We start from the raw sequence: 11,790 nt of genomic DNA, 5'->3' as shown, positions 1-11,790 counted from the left end.
TATACATATTTCGCGAATTTTTATGCAAATTTCTGTTGCGTCGTTTTATTTCGTTGTTTTGGGGTAAATTTATCCTTTTTACGTGTTATGGGTATTGAAACTGAGGCGAGGTGTTTCGATTTGATTGTGATATAAAATTTTATAGACGTTGATTATGAAATAAGGAAAATAGGATGGATCGAGAAATAAGAAAACTGAGAGGGAAGTTCTGTGGAATTTATCAATTCTTTCTTACTATCACAAATGTACTGTGCATCGAAAACCGCGGATTATTATATTACAATGATAACAGGGACAATAGTCAGTAAAGATGACAGCAATAAATAAACAATTACAATCAAATATTAATTTTTATAAATTATATCGACATTTAATGGATTATGAATATTAGTCTACAAAATATATATAGATTAATGAATTACAAGCTTTTCAATCAATTCGCAAACCGTCTAATTTTTTGAGACCACGCAAGATATAGTTATAAAAGAAATCGAAATAGATTTTAAGTCTCGCATTTTATATTTATCGCAGAAGCTAAGATACATCAATGCTCAGAATACGAATGGCAATCTCAGCGATTGATTTACAACCAACATAATTTCACGTCGCAAATCTAGTAAAAAAAGTGCTAAAAATCCTAAATCAGAGAAAAACAACACTAAATTATACGATCAGTAAATCTATATACATAATTATATTCAAGAAAATGACTAACGATAAGTACCAGCAACACTTTTCAAACATGATTCGAGTAACGCAAGTCAATTTTAGCGAACTGTTATAACATCGTACAAGCCTGAGAAAGTGGCATTCGTCAATCGTTGAGCGTCGTGAAGATGTTTCAATTAAGTCTAGAACGCGTCAAGCATTGTTTGAAGATGTTGCAGGTTGTGCGTGCGTATCGCGAGAGGCGAAGGATTAAATCCAAATCTAGCGAGCTGCTATCCAGAGCGGAATGACTGTAAAACCGTGTTGTCAAGTACGATCCGTGCGGGAACTCTGCTTGTTATCGCAGTCTTATTACATCTTAAGCTGGTTGTCACTCCAGAACGATACGGGTGCTGGCTTCCAGTTTCCACCGTGGAGCTATTGTATAGCTTGTTACAAGCGACGTGTAACGCGCCTTGTATTCTTACCAAGTTTCCTAATGCACCTTGGATTTATTACCCTGCAGATCCGGAGACCTTAGAATCGTAAAGGAAGCTTAAGATCTGTGAGAGTTTTGCAGCATTTAGACCAACGTTATCTGTAACATACGCGTAATCTTTCGAATGTGTTTCTCCGTGTGGCGATTCACTTGCAATTCTGCTTTGTTGTTCAACAAAAAATAGGTAATGTCCCTTTAAATTAATAGATAATACTCTTTTCAATTTAATTTGTTAAGTGGCTTTCAGTAGAAATTTGAATGATCGCGAAATTAATAATTGATCGATAAATAAAGAAATTGATAAGAAAGATTCAGGAAAATTTTCTAAGAGATTAGAAACACGATAGATACGTGGATTTATTTAGATTACACTTTTTATAGCTAGTTGTTATATTTATTCTTGACGTACTGTCCAATAATACTTCTTGTTTAAAATAATCTTTCTAATATTTCAGAAAACCGATTTTTATGTTTGACATCCTTTTCTCCCCTAACTCCTAAACGATCCTATACCGTGGTGGTTTGTAACACATGTCACCTACACACAACGTGTGCCATTGACATATACGTCAGTATATACATATATCTTATATATTGCGTTTGAAATAATATATTCTACACGAATCTTCAAAATAATTGCGAACTAGGAAATCCTATAAGCATATGTCATCATGAAGAAAATATCTACAAATTTTGTTCAATATTACAGTCATATAAAAATAATTCTTAGAAATATTAATGCACATCCAACGTGGCTGTGTACATTTCTCTCTTCTGACTTAAAAGCTTCGATTGGAAAAAACAGAGAACTCCATAATCCAGAAATTACATATTCCCCAACCCAATTATATACTCAAAAATCACCAAGCCACATCGATGCGCACGGTGAACAAGGACACAGATCTCCCATTACCTCCACAATAAAGTGTTCAAGTCTCCAATTTCAGAGAATTTATTTCAATCCAATCCACAAACCTGCACGTGTCACAGTGTAATTGCTCGACGTTAAATTTCGCCGTATTTGGATGTGAACACCCAAATATCTCCTTTTCACAAAAATAAATAAAAATAAATGAATTCTTGATACCGAGCTACACTGTTTCTCAACGTGTCAAATATTGCGTCTTGTACGACGTTAGTCTTAGGATTGAAAGGGTGAAAAACGCGAGGACGCGCGAGGGCTAAGATGAAGAAAACAGGGTTGGAGGAGAAGAAGGCAGGCGTGGTGCATAATTTGATGGAAGGAGAAAAAAATGGGGGGCCCCTGGACGGTTTTTCGAGGGCGTATTAACCCTATCGATATGATGATGCTGCGGTTGCCTCGGTAGGTACTGTAATTACGGTAATGTTATGCGCGCTAATTGGAGGATTTTGCGAGAGAGCCCGATAAAAACGAGATTACCGTGCAAGCTGCGCGCATGCGTACGCGCATCACTCGCGCGCTTCGTTCTTGTATCGTTCGAGTATATCGGCGGAAGAAATTGGCTATCGGTTCACTTCTCGGCCCCGGGCCCATTATCTTTGCGCAAAAAGTTAGTAAATCATGCGCGATACAATCTTACGGGATCGTGGCTCCGACGAAGCCGCGCGTCGTTTCAGCCCTGGTAATGAAACAACGTCAATAGGATAATGCTTCGTGCCGTGGTTTTTTAATTAATCCGAATGAACGAAAATCGGCTCGCCAAGGGTCGGTTACCAGGGGCGAAGCCGTTTGCGTGCCCCGCGCTCGTTAGCGATACGAGTAATTGCGCTCCAGACAAAATCTTCGTGTCCCGCCATGGTGCTCAGGCCAATTTTGTTGTTCGAATCAATTAAACGTTCCAAACTGTTTGTTAGAAGCAACGTATTGTCGTGCTCTTTGTTTATTCTGGATTCTTCTGTTTCTTCGTGGTATCTCTATTTTTGTTTCCACTTTGTCGATTTGAGAAGAGGGCGAATCCTTTTCTTTCTTTTTAAAGATTCCCTCGATCCAGTAAGTATCTCTAATAACCTTATTAAACTAACTGACATTAATCTATATATACGTCAAATTGAATGAAACATTTTAACAGATCTCAGGAATTTAAAGATGTTCGAATATGATTTTATACTTTTCTTCATCTTTCAATTGTATTTATAGTGGCTACAGAAATAGAAAATATGGCATGCCATTGTATTTATTATAATATACATGTACACGCTAATTAATTTGATCTAAGTACATATATTACATTTAACATCATTTACTAGTGCTTTAATAGGACTATCATTTGACATTAGTTCAAGATTCTCCTTATAGGTGGCCAAGCAGTTAAACGAGTTCCCGCAGTAGAAACAGTACACAGGCTGTTAGAAATAGGCATCGTCGAGGCAGTAGAAATTAGGACCATTCTTCACAGGATCACTGCTAAAGAATGCCTTCTTTTGATATCTAGCCAACAGGCTGAATTGATGCAGCCACGATGACGAGGCGTGGCACCCTTTCCTGAGCGTGAGGAAGACTCGAGAGATCGACTCTGTTTCGATCTCTCAGTCATCGATGATCGTTCACCCCATGTACTCAGTACATGGGGGATGGGAAGGGTGCTTTCTGAGTGGTTTTTAATGATCAAAATATCAAACTTAAATTACTTTATAAGAGAGAGATCTGAAGTTCAAGTAAAATAAATTAAAAATAAATCAATTATAAATTTTAAAAGCATTGGTAAAGTTTTCAATTTGATCCGGATTGAAGATTAACAGTTTATCGGTTCAACGTGAAAACAATATGGTAAATTAGCTTTTTCTCTATTGAAATTATAAACAACAAGGTAATCTCTGATATTATTTATAATAATAGTAGGTTTTGAAATACAATATTGGGAAGAAAACGAAAGAATTAGTAAAATTGGCCGGCACGAATGAAAAGTTATCGTGGAAAACGATGATTAGCTAATTTTAAGATGATCGTAAATAATTATTCGAGCGAAATAAATGAAGAGGGAGGATGCAGGCTACCGTTGAAAATTTAAAAAATAAAACACCGGTTCTCTGGTAGGCAGAAAGTTCTTTAATTAATGCTAGGACACTTCTCGCCGTGGAAGCAGCGAACTTCCGCTAGCCAAACTTTCCAGCATCTTTCCAATTAGTTGCAAAGTAGAGAAAACATGTAAACCGTTCGGATGAGGATATCACTTGCATCAAAGAAGAAGAAAAAATAATGATCATCAAATATTTTCCTCGGAATAATCTATTATAAATTTATGAATATACAATAAATAATAATAATGAACGTTAATTTTACGATATAATAATAAAATAATTATACAATTTTATTTTCTATTCAAATTTTATAAGGTAGAAATCATGCAATTTTCATTTTTTGTTATTTTATCGAATAAGCTTCGTTTCGATAGTTGATTGCAATCCAGTCTTATAGACGTTAAGCTGAAAAGCTAACGATAAAAATACGAAAAGAAGGGATGGATAAAGGACTAAAGAGAAAAATAAAATAGTAGAAAAGAATCGAAAGAAGGCAAATAGAAACAAGACTGTTCGAATATAGTAACGTTGAACTGGAAAGAAGCACAAAAATCAAAAACCTGGAATAAGATGGAGAAACAAACGCAAGTAAAGATTCGACAAACATTGTTGTTAACAATGCTTGATAAAACAACGCCGAAAAACAAATGAGTAAAACGAATGTAAAATAAATAAGGAAGAAACTGTGACAGTTTTAGTGATTAAATCTCTAAGAAAAGTAAAAGGTCTGAACAAAAGAGAATAGAACAGAAGATTATATTAAGGACAAGTAATTAATCGTTATTTTTAGATTTATGATTTGAAAGAAAGAGAAGAACCGGAAGGACAATTTTTCCACCTCTTAATTAATCACTTATTTTATTCAATCTTTTTTTCTAATTACACGCTTAATTTTTGTACTTCTTGAATTTGATTTGCTAGAATATCTTTTTCCGGTTTGAAAACAATTTTATAACAAACTGCAATTGACATCAATTTATAAGTTATTTCTATTAAAAAATATATTTTCTAAGACATCTAGTTTGTAAAATTTTGCACTAAAAAGTGCACAGTAATTTCTTTTAAGAAATCTTCTGAAATTTTCGTTTTTCTGACTGATCTAGCTTTTCAAATAATAATCAGGACAACAAATATAACCAAACCGACAATTAATTATTATGTCATATCGCAAATTGGATCGATTTAACTGGTCCGAAATAAAGGACATAACGTCTATGAATATAATTGGTTGCGACCACCAATTGATTAACGACACGTCTATTTGTTTAATAGATATTGCGGTTATCTCTGCGAATATTATTGAATTCGAATGTAACGAGACAACAACGATGAAACTTGAATGATTAATTAACACGTGATCAACTTTTTGACACGTTTTAATATTGGATGCCATTTAGTGGAATGTATTTTACTGTAATGTAATTAAAATATACGTTTCGTGTCTGGATATCAATAAAATATTTCAATTTATTAAGATGTGAAATTGTACACGTACCTACAGTATGTACTTATCTATGGCTCCACTTTTTATTTAGAAAATATTTAAAATCAAATTACAAACATATTTAAAATTTAATGTCAAATATATCACAAATATGGTTAATTATAAATGTACTTCAGTTTAAATTACAAATTACTACACTATAGTTATTACATCAATTTTCAAAATCAAATAACTGCACTTTTAACATTTTGCCAATGTCTCAATTACCACTCCAATTATTACTATATAAAAATCTATTCTCCAATCAAATAGATTCCACATCAGTCTTCCAAACAAAAACACTACCCTGCATTTTCATCCCCTTTTATAAAATCTCGGAAAAGTCGCCAGATAGTTGAACCACCTACGAAATAATGAAAATCCAGCCTCACCAAACAAACAGCCGAAACACTGCAAAACAAACGACAAATAGAAGGTGCGAAACGAGTTGCAGAGTAACAAAAAACAGTCGAAAAAGAGAGCAAAAGGATAGAAAGCCGAAAGGCAATGGGAACAAGGGGTGCGTACACAATGGTGGATAGTGGATGCTTGTAAGTGTAATGTATGTTCGCATTGTTTACCGGCGTCTTGGCACGTCGCTGTGGGCCATTGCACGCGGCCAAACAAGCGGCACACGTGTCCACCCACTGGTGCGTGCGGGTTACTCAGCGACGCCCACGCGTCCACCCGCGTTTCGACGCCGAACAGCGAAAACACCAGCGACGAAACCGTTCGCTGGACCACTGGCACTGGCGTTCGGCTAATTCGCCGTTGTGTCATGCAAATGCCACTGACGAAAGAACCGGGCCACCGTGACCGGATCGCTCGAGCATTGTTATCATTGCCGTCATGGATAGACGAGTAAATTGAACGTTGGTGCTCCGTGCGTCGAGCAAATTCGGCTGGGTTATTTGAAAAAGATAATACGAATCGTATTAATAGCAGAACACGAGGAATCTCTATAATGTCAATACAGTAATGTATAAATAACTAGAATTTGAATTATATCGTGAAAATAAGATACCTACGGGTATATATAATATGCAATTGTGTGGTAGTATTAATTGAAAGTGACACTAACGTTGACAAAAGTGTTGACGTGTTTTTGGTAATTGCAAGGAAAAAAGAACTGATAAGTGAAAATTGAATTAGGTGTTGTCTGTGGATAAGAGCTGCCTTAGAATGGAAATATGGGCGAAAAAATGAGAAAAAAGAGAAATTAGTATCTGAACTATAGAATCTGGGATAATTAATTGATTCATATATTCTTATATACTAATGTGGTAGTAGTAAATAATTGTGGTATATTCAAGAATTACTATACGTATGTACATTCATAACTACTTAAAAAAGATGATGTAGAGCAGAAAAGTAATTATTAAATAATAGGACGACTTCTATAGAATAGTTCTTGAGCCAATAAGGAAAAGAATATCTTCAAAGAAATTTCTTTGGCAGATTTCTTTTCTTTTTTACTCTGAAGTACAACACTCTAAAAGTTGCGTTTCCAGGACGCAATAAAATCTGAATCCGAACTAGAATTCGTTATACGCAGTTCAATGAAATTCTCCGTCCGAAGTTTCAACAAATTCCATCGTATCAGAGTGTCTGATGAATTGTTTATTCCAATTTCGTTCGACGCGTGGAATACAACGGAAAGTAGCCGGATACGATCGTTGAACTTTCGTTGTTTCGAGAGCACGTTACGCGGATGATGGAAACAGGAACTTTCTGTATAAATTTTTTTTTTTCCGTCTAGGCAACTGTCAACGACAAGAGCTGCAACTGTTAATTAATTGTTGAATCGTAGCTAGTGGCCGATCCTAGTAGCTAGTGGCAGATTCAATCCTTTAATTAAAATGCAATCACGTCGACTCTTGCAACTTTGCCACGATGTTTTCATCCCTATGTCTGTAATTACGGGTTAAGAGTTTTGAGATCAACGTATATTGAAAGAAAAAAAGCTAACAACGGGAGCCATATAATCTTCTATATCATCTTCTATGATTTCTAAAAGTAGGAAAGATGGCTATTCATTTTTCGGCCCAATAACCTTAATACTTTTTTGTAGAGAATTAAAAAATCTACTGAATGGTGTAGAAAAAAATGTATGGTTCCAATTAAGAAATGCTATTCAATTACCTTATATGTTATCTGTGATTTTACTACAATATCATTGTATAGTTACGTAACGCATGACATCATCATTTGACACTAGTTCAAGATTCTCCTTATAGGTGGCCAAGCGGTTAAACGAGTTCCCGCAGTAGAAACAGTACACAAGCTGTTAGAAATAGGCATCGTCGAGGCAGTAGAAATTAGGACCATTCTTCACAGGATCACTGCTAAAGAATGCCTTCTTTTGATATTTAGCCAACAGGCTGAATTGATACAGCCACGATGACGAGGCGTGGCACCCTTTCCTGAGCGTGAGGAAGACTCGAGAGATTGGCTCTGTTTCGATCTCTCAGTCATCGATGATCGTTCACCCCATGCACTCAGTGCATGGGGGATGGGAAGGGTGCTTTCTGAGTGGTTTATATATTTAATTATAAAAACAAAATTTATTATAAATAGGAAACATAAAGTTATACAAGCAAAGAAAATTGAGAATGAAGTCAATGTAATTTAATTTGTATGTCAATGAATTAAAAATTGTGTATATTTTTATTTTTGTATATATTTTTTAATCTTATAGAAGAATTTATAAGAAAAATATTATATACAAAAATTTTATATATAATTGTATTGTACAACAGCATAACCCAAGGTATGTGTACAATATTGTTCACATATATTGAATGAAGAATTATTATATATTGATGCAAAAAGTTGTTAGAAATTTTTAAACATGAAAAAATGACAAAAAATGGTTTTCAACATTTTTCGCAGTCGGTAGGACTCGAACCTACGCTCCCAGAGGGAATCTGATTTCTAGTCAGACGCCTTAACCACTCGGCCACGACTGCCGGTTGCATTACTTTTCCTTGTGAACGAACGTGGATTGCAATATTGTACTTTTAAAAAATAATGAAATGTTAATACAATTTTTAAAAAATAATTTAATTCAATGTTTTACAAATTAATTTCTCACGTGTCGTCAATCAACATTACATTAGTAAAAAATGTAATTTATCGGCGCAATTAAAATGTGCTTGCACTGTGTCGTTCTCTTGAGAAAGAATTAAAAACGTGAACTTGTCGCTATTAATATAATCGCACAATTAAAAAGTAACTATTAAAATTAAAGACTAACTAGAAACTTGGTCGCAATTATTGAAATCGATCCACCGCCAATTACACACAAATTAAAAAGCTTAATTACAACAAGCAACAGAATCACGCGCTGAGTTCCCGGTTTAACAACAGATCTAATCTGTGTTACAAAGCTGGCCAATTCCAATCAATTTCCGGGTGCACGCGATCCTGGGAGCGGTAATACCCTGAAATACAAGCAATAAAGAAGTCAAAGCAACTGATTAACAAGCTCATGGGGTCACACAGGGGGACCGGTGTTTTATCAACGTGAAATCGGTCAAACACAGCAGCCGTGACAATGGTATCGTTTCGATCGAACTTACACGCGAATAAAATACAAAGCCGGACAAAATTGAACGAATCAGTCTGGACATCGATGGTTAAAAACAGCGTAGTGAATCATCGCGTAATCACCAACAGGGGGTGATTGGCTGATTAACGAAAGTAGCGTCGATGATGCAGTGTGTTTCAACGCCGCGATCGTATAAATTTACCTCTTAACTTGCTAATACAATCGAGCACAAAAATAAGTGCACAAATAGTGGAAAATAGGAAGATCAATGAAGTTTCATTAAATACGCCTTACTCACACAAAAATGTAAGTATTAATTTCAATTATTTATTACATAATTTTTACGTACTACAAGGATATATCTTTTGTTGGGTAGAGACAAGAACATACATAAGTGAGAATTATTAGTTTTGCAGAAAAGCACCTATAGTATTTAATGCGCAACTATATCGTATTGTATCGTATTTTCGACATACAGTGGTGTGCAAAAATTTAGAATAAACTAGCGTTTAACCTTATATCCGAAAAGCGATATTTAAAAAATGTTGAGTAATATTAAATATGAGGGTATAATAAGTAAAAGAGAATAGTATGATCGACGGAAATATTGTTACATAGTGGCATAATATTACTTAAAATTCTCTGAAATATTTCATTACAAACATAAAGTGAAAAATCTAACTGGCCGCAAAATTTTGCACGCCAGTGTATACTATTAGAGTCTCAGATAAAAAGACGGGAAAGAATTGATGTTGACTTGTGCTATTAGAACTGTTAGCGAAAGACAGGAATATATTAGCATACACTTATCCACTTATGCAGTTTCATTCAAAATTTGATTTGTACTCTTTTGCCTTCTAACTAAATACTACAATAAATAAAACTGAAGTATATAACGCTAGTACTAATTCGATTAAACTTCGTTGATACCTACATACTTCCACTGCTTGTCCACTTATTTTTGCCCTCGACTGTATCCTCTTCTGCTCGCGCGACTAATGGCAGTGGTATTTGCACGGTAAACGCGCGTCGTTAGTTTCGTCCAGACGAGGCTAAAGGCTTTATTTAATAGCAAACAGGAAACGCGTACTGAGCACGTTGTAAACCCGCGGGCTCACGTGTCATCAGGGGGGAAGGGGTGGTATAAATGTTCGACAATCTCGTATCCAGATGAAATCGGTCCATGTTGTGGATTATATTTGAAACAGAGGATTTTTGAACGTTGAATTGTTGCACTGGAATTTGGGAACGGAAGTGATGGATCGCTGGAAACATGGGGTAGTTTCGTGTTCGTGCGCGATTTTATTAGTGAAATAATCCCAGAGGAATGTAAATCACGTGTTTCAATCGTATGAAGGTTGCGATTGAGCTGATATGTATTTGAGGAATCTTCTCCAAAATATTCCTGAATAAACACGTTGTAAAACTTACGAATAAAAAGTAATCGGAAGCTTTATAACAAAAGGGCTACGAGTCTAGGGTAAATATGTATATATGGTAGTATGTATGGTATTTCAAAATTTTTATTTTGCAAATATAAATTTCGAAAAAAAGTCATCGTGGTTATCGATACAAACGTATTTATAGTAGGTGTTAAGAAACTAGAATTAAAATTTTCCACGTGATTTATTCACCATTTTATCTTGTAAGCCCTTTGTCTAACGTTGTGTTGTCTCAAACAATAGAAAAATCGTTCTTATAAAATTAGTCTAATAATATGAGTAAATTGGCAAGTTAGAAGTTTCGTCTTTTCCCATATTCCTTTCACTATACGTATAATATATTTTTGAGTTATTCTTACACCTAGAATCGCACCATAATTATATCACCAATTATACGACACCCTGTATACTTATTCTGTCAAAAGAACTCGCGCCTTCGATTAAAATAAGAAAATTCCTCGTTCTCCTTAGAGGATTCCTTATCGTTTTTCATACCTCGTTACATTCACTTTTGTCTTTTTCCTTTTATCATCTAGCGGAAATAGAACCTCGAAACCGTCTTAAATATTCTCGAAGCTGCTTCACCTTTTTCCATTCTTGCTCAATATCGTAACTCTCTTTCCTGTCGAGGCTGGGATATTCAATCGCCGCGACACAGATAGAGCTTCGGCCCGGTTGAAAATACGATGTCATCGGATTAGCTTCTTCTCGAAGACACGTATACGAATCGACGACGAATCGAGGAACGATTCGGACTCATCGAGGCGTTAAGCTGATAGCTTGAAGCTTGGTCGCAGCAGCACGCAAATGAGAGACATTCTACGGAAGACATTCGCGAGGCTGAACCAGAGATTTGCTCGTGATGATGTGGGATAATACGAGCGCGTTACGGTACGATGTCGTTTGCGTTATTCATCCGTTAACACGGAGGTGAGAGATATTTTCGGATATTTTTCATATTTTGCGTTTTATCGTGGAATATTTATTTCGATTATAAATTGAATGTATCGATTAAATTTTTTATTATGGTTAATTGATTCTCCAAACGATGACCGTTTTTTTAACAAGATTGTCATACTATGTTCCATCATATCAGATACATACGTGCGTTGTTCGAAAATAAATTTCAAAATTCATTACATATCATTCGAAATACTTATGGCTCATA

General features: G+C 35.3%; 3 non-coding genes across 3 annotated transcripts; 2 read left to right on the top strand and 1 right to left on the bottom strand.

Moving 5' to 3' along the window:
* Positions 1 to 3,508: 3,508 nt before the first annotated feature.
* LOC139990400 (small nucleolar RNA U3) lies at positions 3,509 to 3,725 on the top strand. Its single transcript, XR_011800560.1, has one exon. It is a non-coding gene; the product is annotated as a small nucleolar RNA U3 (small nucleolar RNA).
* Positions 3,726 to 7,950: 4,225 nt separating this feature from the next.
* On the top strand, positions 7,951 to 8,167 carry LOC139990396 (small nucleolar RNA U3). Its single transcript, XR_011800557.1, has one exon. It is a non-coding gene; the product is annotated as a small nucleolar RNA U3 (small nucleolar RNA).
* A 350-nt stretch (positions 8,168 to 8,517) lies between these two features.
* Positions 8,518 to 8,599, bottom strand: Trnas-aga (transfer RNA serine (anticodon AGA)). Its single transcript has one exon. It is a non-coding gene; the product is annotated as a tRNA-Ser (tRNA).
* Positions 8,600 to 11,790: the final 3,191 nt, after the last annotated feature.

Source organism: Bombus fervidus, chromosome 8, assembly GCF_041682495.2.
Source record: "Bombus fervidus isolate BK054 chromosome 8, iyBomFerv1, whole genome shotgun sequence".
Taxonomy (NCBI): Eukaryota; Metazoa; Arthropoda; class Insecta; order Hymenoptera; family Apidae; genus Bombus; species Bombus fervidus.
Note: the sequence above shows the minus strand (reverse complement) of the source record. Positions and strands in the feature narration are given on the sequence as shown.